Here is a 7892-nt window from a genome sequence, read left to right as displayed (position 1 = left end):
ACAGAGGAGTCTGGCGGGCTACGGTCCATAGGGTTGCAGAGGCAGACACAACTGAAGGGACTTCAGTTCAGTTCAGTTGCTCAGTTGTGTCTGACTCTTTGCAACCCCATGGACCGCAGCACGCCAGGCCTCCCTGTCCATCACTAATTCCCAGAGTTTGCTCAGACTCATGCCCGTCGAGTCGGTGATGCCATCCAGCCATCTCATCCTGTCGTCCCCTTCTCCTCCTGCCCTCAGCCTTTCCCAGCAGCAGGGTCTTTTAGCATGCACCTTTCCTCCCGTCACAGAAACGTCCGATGTCACTATGTGCGGCTTTTTGCTTTTGTTTCTACAAGAAAGTGATTGATACAATAGCTGTTCTGGAAGTGGAAAAGTCATGTATTTGGGCCGTCTCTCCACGGCTTAGGTCCTGAGCTCTGTCACTCTAACCTAAGACCACATTAGCTTTTGCTGACTAAAAAACATTCCTTTTTATATCTAAGTTTCTATTAAGCCCCATGTGGAGAATTTGGGGAACTTCAGTGAAAAGTTCCCCAGGCAAGATAACATCTAATTTATTCAAAGGACTTTCAGCTCACCCCTTCCCTCCCCCACCGCCAACCCTTCTCCCACTGCAGTCAGTGATTTTTTTCTTTTAATATTTTACTTATTTATTTTGCTTGCGCTGGTCTTAGCTGCGGGATGTGGGATCTTTCAGTGGCGGCATGTGGAATCTAGTTCCCTGACCGGGGATTGAACTCAAGTCCCCTGCATTTGGAGCCTGGAGTCTTAGTCACTAGGCCAGCAGAGAAGGCCCACAAATTAGTCCCACCTAATTCTTGATCTTTTCTCTCAAGTCAGCATTTCTTTCAGGCTTCCCACCTCCAGAAATGACATCCCCATCTACTCAGCTATTCAAGTCCTAGATGTGAGCATTGGAATTTTATTTTAAATTTATTTATTTATTTCTCTCCCTCTCTCTCTCTTTTTTTTTTTTTTTTGTTTTGGCTGCACCACTTGGCTTGCAGGATCTTAGTTCCCTGGCCAGGGGTTGAACCTGGGACCCAGCAGTGGAAGCGCTGAGTCCTAAGCACTGGTCCGCCAGGGGATTCCCTTTATTGTTTTATTGAGGTACAATTTATCTCAGTAAAACACACAAATCTTAAGTGACAGCTCCACAAAAAAAAAATTTTTTTTTAAACCTTTGTTGACATGCGTGTTACTACCACCCAGATGGAGGTGGAGAAACTTCTCAGCGCCCAGGAAGTTCCCTTGCATCTCATCCTGATCAATTCCCCTCCTTCCCCCAGAGGGATCAGCTCTTCTGACCTGTGTCTCTGACCCCTGGTGGCCAGCCTATGGCTCAGGCCTGCCGGTCTCTGCTGTATTTTTCTCAGGCCTCATCCTTTCCCACCCAGGCAACCTCACTGGCTTCTTCACTTGTCCCCTCTCCTCTGGCACCCCATCCCCCCAGCAGCCAGAGACCTGACCGCTCGCCCCCCGGCCTGAGACCCCCAGAGGCTCCTAGGGCCCTCAGAGAGGTGCTCAGCACCTCACCTTGCTGACACCGTTTCCCGAGTCCTCATGCATGCGTGCAAGTCACTTCAGTCGTGTCTGACTCTCTGCAACCCATGGACTGTAGCCCACCAAGCTCCTCTGTCCGTGGGATTATCCAGGCACGGATCCTGGAGTGGGTTGCTATGCCCTCCTCCAGGGGATCTTCCCAACCCAGGGATCGAACCCTCATCTCTTACATCTCCTTCATTGGCAGGTGGGTTGTTTACCACTCGCGCCACCTGGGAAGCCCTCCTCGGTCCTCACCACACCCCATACAAGGGGATGGAGGTACAGTGGGGATTCACCGGTCTACGATCGCAAAGACAGCAAGCAGTGAAGCTGGACACACCAACAGGTTGACTCCCGAACATATGCTCTTAATAGTTCTGTGCCACTCCATGAATGAATGAATCATCTATTCATCTATTCAGGTTTTCTTTCTCAGAAATATAGCGACCCAGGGACTACCCTTGGTGGTCCTGTGGCTAAGACTGCGCTCTCAGTGCAGGGGGCCTGAGCCCTGGTCACGGAACTAGATCCCACATGCCGCAACTAAGAGTTGGCATGCCACAACCGAAGACCCCACACAATGCAGCTAAAGATGCCGTATGCTGTAGCGAAGACGGAAGATCCCTTGTGCGGCACTTGAGACCCGGTGCATGCACATAAAGAAACAAAAATAAAAACCAAAGGAAATACAGTAAGTTTAGGAAACATCAAATCTCTCATTGCTGAGCAGTGGAACGTGAGACCACTTTCTTGCCTGGGGAAGAGGGAGAAGGGGGAGAAGGGGAAGGAGGGAGGGAGGAGGGAGGCAGCCTTGCGTCCCAGCCTTGCGGGGGCAGAGGGTGTTTCTGGACCGAGGCCTGCCTCCACGGCAGCACTTTCTTGAGGACTGGGCTTGACCCCAGCAGAGGAGAGGTTCTTTATTTACTCAGTGTCTAAATCCTGACCGTCACTGGGTTGAGAAAGGGGGTGGGGATGCCCCCTACAAGGCCTGTGGTTTGAGTGAAGAAAACAATTGCGTAAAAACAGAGAACCTTACCACATCCCAGGTCCTGTCTGCGCCTGAGTCACACTGGAGAAAAGCGAAGCCCCAAGCCCCTCAGATTTCAGGCCAGCAGTTACATCACTGAAGTCAGCGCCTGTGAGCTCAGGAAAGGGTACCCGGGGACAGGGGACGAGGCAGGATGGAGGGCCAAGACTGGCTCAGAGGAACTCCAGGCCTGGGTTAGGGAGAGGTCGCCGGGTCAAGTGACGGCTTCGGAGGGAGCCCTGAACCCCTCCCAATGTCGGGAGCCTCTGATATGACGTCTGTGACCCGGGCACGCGGCGCAGCACTCAGGGTTCAGGAGTTGAATGGACGAATCAGTGAATGAATGAGGGAGCAAGGCACCTCGCTGGGCACTCCGGTCTCCCACTCAAATTCTGCAACCTGAAGAAATGGCTGTTCTCAGGAGCTCCCTGATGGGCCAGTGGCTAAGACTCAGCGCTCCCAATGCAGGGGGCCTGGGTTTGCTCCCTGGTCAGGGAACTAGATCCCGTATACCACAACTAATAAATTAAATGTTAAAGAAAAAAAATAAATGGCTGTTCTTGGGAATGCCCTGATGAGCCAGGGGTTAGGACGCCGCGCTCTCACTGCCGAGGGCCTGGGTTCAATCCCTGGTCAGCGATAAGATCCCACAAGCCTTGTGGCACAGCCAAAAACAAACAGACACACAAAAACTGTTCTTGGGCCTTGCGGGTCCCTGGTTCCCACAGGGGCTGGCCTTGGCATTCCGATCACCCGCCTGACTTTTCACCTGCTCCGTGCAGAGCTGGGGGATGACTGACAACTGGAAGCAAATCCGACCTCCAACCAGGAGGAAGCAGCATTTTTCCTTCGTGCGGGAACTGCGGCCAAAACCGCGCTGTCTCCCGGGTGGGAGGGGATGGTTTATGATGAGGTGGCGGGGACAGGGCCTCCAGAGGTGCGTAAAACCGAGCTGCGTGGGGCCCTGGCTGTAGCTTGCCCTGAAACAGTGAAGTTGGGGACATATCTGGTCCTTCCTCTCCTGGCTCCAAGCTCAGGAAGCTTCTGGAGCATCCCACCCCCCCTCCCCGCCCCCCTCCATAGCCCAGCATTCTGGGCTGAGCAGTCGATGAGAGCCCACGTGCTACTTGACTGCAGTTCTGAGATGGACAGTTTGAATTGGAAGCTGGAGCTTGTGGGAAAGGTCAGAGGGTCCAGCTGGCCCCGTGGGGGTCAGCTCCATCTGAGTATCAGCCCATTCTCAAGCCAAGTCCTTTCCTCCACCGTGCCCCCAGCTCTCTGAAGTCTTTTTCACATATATCAGGTATATGTATATAGATCTCACTGTGGTTTAGCATGGAAATTGATCAAGTCATTTCACTCCTCTGAACCTCAACTTCCTCACCTCTAAAATGGGAATAAGGAAGACAACTGACTAATACTGTGTATACACAGAGTCCGGCAGCTAAAGTTGACTCATTGTTGGTAATCTTGTTATGTAACACTTTTTACTTTATCACTAAGTTTACTGCCCAGCTTGTGTTTCGAGCTCAAGCTGAAGCTCTGTCTCTCGGTTGGCCTGTCTGGGAGGGGAAAGCCAATTCTCTCTGCCAGGTTTCACTCTTTTCTGGGAGCCAAACTTGCCTGCTCATCCTTGGGGTCTCACCCCCTCCCCAGAGTGCTGGTCTGTCTCTTTTCTCAGTTGCTGCTGCCAACACGGTCAACAATGATGCACCCGTGGCCCTAGTGGCCTTTGATGGGTCCACATGGCCAGAATCTTGCCCAGAGAATGGACAGGTAGCAAATCCACAGTGAGGAGGGGGCTGCTGGCTGGAAGGGGCGGGTCTGGGTCAATACTGTGCTCTTATCTGGTAGGGGGGATCTGGCTCTTGGGATGAAGTGGGAGCAGGGAGGCCTTCAGGGAGGAGGAGTTACGGTCAGGTCGGGGGAAGGGAAGCAGAGAGAGGGCTGCATGGAAAATGTCATCTTATCCTATGGTACTCAGAGGACAAGCCGGATCTGAAACGCTCTTCTGTGGGGACTTGGCCTCCAGTGGACTCGGTGCCGTGTAGAGCAGGTGGCAGACCCGCGCTGACTAGCTCTGGTTGGTGGCAGGTAGCTTCCTGGTTGCTAGAGCCACACTGAGGCTTCAGGGTTCGAGGGACTTCCTGTGAGACGCCGCGGTGGGTGCAAGGGGAACCTCTCCTGGGGGACATGGGAACACAGGTGAGGATCCCAGGGCTGGCGAGGACCCGAAGCGGATTCATGGAGGGGCCTTTTGTCAACGTTCTTTGATCTGTTCCTGCTGCTCGCACCGACTTCTTGGACGGCTGAGCTCAGACTCTTCTTCGTGGTCCAGGCTCCATCCCCATGCCCACCTTTCCATCTCTCTTGGTATCTTCTGTTCACACCTGGGGACGTCTGTTTGGGTGGAGCTCTCTCCAGCTGTGAATTTCACTGGCTGTGGGTTAGCCTCCCATTGGCTGCCTGCGGTCAGATATTCTCTGTTGTCCAATCAGCTGTGGCCATGGTGGCTCTGACCAGCCTGGGGCTGCTTCCCTGCGTGAGCTATCTCTATAGAGGTGAGCCCCCTATAGGGGGCCAACATTCTGGTCTTGCCAGTACACCCCCTAGTTTCCAACCAGTCAGTTGGGTTCTTGGGCCGTCCAGCAACACCCCGACTCCTTTCTTCCTTACCTAGTACACACATCATTATGTTTTGTATTTTTTTAAGAAACAGTTGTTTTTTTAAAGATTTTTTTTTTCTGGGCGGGGGAGACTGTGTGGATCACAATAAACTGTGGAAAATTCTGAAAGAGATGGGAATACCAGACCACCTGACTTGCCTCTTGCAAAACCTATATGCAGGTCAGGAAGCAACAGTTAGAACTGGACATGGAACAACAGACTGGTTCCAAATAGGAAAAGGAGTACGTCAAGGCTGTATATTGTCACCCTGCTTATTTAACTTAAGTGCAGAGTATATCATGAGAAACGCTGGGCTGGGAGAAGCACAAGCTGGAATCAAGATTGCCAGGAGAAATATCAATAACCTCAGATACGCAGATGACACCACCCTTATGGCAGAAAGTGAAGAGGAACAAAAAGCCTCTTGATGAAAGTGAAAGAGGAGAGTGAAAAAGTTGGCTTAAAACTCAACATTCAGAAAACTAAGATCACGGCACCCAGTCCCATCATTTCATGGGAAATACATGGGGAAACAGTAGAAACAGTGTCAGACTTTATTTTTTGGGACTCCAAAATCACTGCAGGTGATGACTGCAGCCATGAAATTAAAAGATGCTTACTCCTTGGAAGGAAAGTTATGACCAACCTAGATAGCATATTCAAAAGCAGAGACATTACTTTGCCAACAAAGGTCCGTCTAGTCAAGGCTATGGTTTTTCCAGTGGCCTGTATGGATGTGAGAGTTGGACTGTGAAGAAAGCTGAGTGCCAAAGAATTGATGCTTTTGAACTGTGGTGTTGGAGAAGACTCTTGAGGGTCCCTCGGACTGCAAGGAGATCCAACCAGTCCATTCTAAAGGAGATCGGTCCTGGGTGTTCTTTGTAAGGACTGATGATAAAGCTGAAACTCCAGTACTTTGGCCACCTCATGCAAAGAGTTGACTCATTGGAAAAGACCCTGATGCTGGGAGGGATTGGGGGCAGGAGGAAAAGGGGATGACAGAGGATGAGATGGCTGGATGGCATCACCAACTTGATGGATATGAGTTTGAGTGAACTCCAGGAGTTGGTGAAGGACAGGGAGGCCTGGCATGCTGCAGTTCCTGGGGTCGCAAAGAGTCGGACATGACTGAGTGACTGAACTGAACTGAACTGTGGACCATTTTTAAAGTCTTTATTGAGTTTGCTAAATATTACTTCTGTTGTTTATGTTGGTTTTTTTAGGCACAAGGCACATGGGATCTTAGCTCCCCTACCAGTGATCGAACCCATGCCCCCTGCTTTGGAAGGTGAAATCTTAACCACTGGACTGCCAGTTCAGTTCAGTTCAGTTGCTCAGTCGTGTCCAACTCTTGGTGACCCCATGGAATGCAGCACACCAGGCTCCCCTGTCCATCACCAACTCTTGGAGCTTATTCAGACTCATGTCCATCAGGTCAGTGATGCCATCCAACCATCTCATCCTCAGACTTTCCCTTCTCCTCCAGCCTTCAATCTTTCCCAGCATCAGGGTCTTTTCCAATGAGTCAGCTCTTCACATCTGGAGCCTAGAGTATTAGAGTTTCAGCTTCAGCATCAGTCCTTCCCATGAATATTCAGGACTGATTTCCTTGAGGATTGACTGGTAGGATCTCCTTGCAGTCCAAGGCATTCGCAAGAGTCTTCTCCAACACCACAGTTCAAAAGCATCAATTCTTCGGCACTCAGCTTTCTTTATAGTTCAACTCTCACATCCATACATGACTACTGGAAAAACCACAGCTTTGACTAGACAGACCTTTGTTGGCAAAGTGATGTCTCTGCTTTTTAATAAGCTGTCTAGGTTGGTCATAGCTTTTCTTTTCAAGGAGCAAACATATTCATGGAGGGGCCTTTTATCAGTTTTATTTGATCTGTTGCTGCTGCTCATGCCAACTTCTCAGAGAAATTAAAAGAGCATGCCTTTTAATTTCATGGCTGCAGTCACCATCTGCAGTGATTTTGGAGCCCCCCAAAATAGTCTGTCACTATTTCCATTGTTTCCCTATTTGCCATGAAGTGATGGGACCAGATGCCATGATCTTCATTTTCTGAATGTTGAGCTTTAAGCCAACTTTTTCACTCTCCTCTTTCACTTTCATCAAGAGGCTTTTTGTTCCTCTTCACTTTCTGCCATAAGGGTGGTGTCATCTGCATATCTGAGGTTATTGATATTTCTCCTGGCAATCTTGATTCCAGCTTGTGCTTCTCCCAGCCCAGCGTTTCTCATGATGTACTCTGCATATAAGTTAAATAAACAGGTGCCAATATACAGCATTGACATACTCCTTTCCTGATTTGGAACCAGTCTGTTGTTCCATGTCCAGTTCTAACTGTTGCTTCTTGACCTGTATACAGATTTCTCAGGAGGCAGTCAAGTGGTCTGATATTCCCATCTCTTTAAGAATTTTCCACAGTTTGTTGTGATCCACACAGTTAAAGGCTTTGGCATAGTCAATAAAGTAGAAATAGATGTTTTTTTGGAACTGTCTTGCTTTTTCAATGATCCAATGGATGTTGGCAATTTGATCTCTGGTTCCTCTGCCTTTTCTAAATCCAGCTTGAACATCTGGAAGTTCATGGTTCACTCACTGTCAAAGCCTGGCTTCAAGAACTTTGAGCATTACTTCACTAGC

The sequence above is a fragment of the Bos indicus x Bos taurus genome, chromosome 11 (genome assembly GCF_003369695.1).
Source record: "Bos indicus x Bos taurus breed Angus x Brahman F1 hybrid chromosome 11, Bos_hybrid_MaternalHap_v2.0, whole genome shotgun sequence".
Taxonomy (NCBI): domain Eukaryota; kingdom Metazoa; phylum Chordata; class Mammalia; order Artiodactyla; family Bovidae; genus Bos; species Bos indicus x Bos taurus.
The sequence above is the reverse complement of the archived record's forward strand: the minus strand, read 5'-3'. Positions refer to the sequence as shown.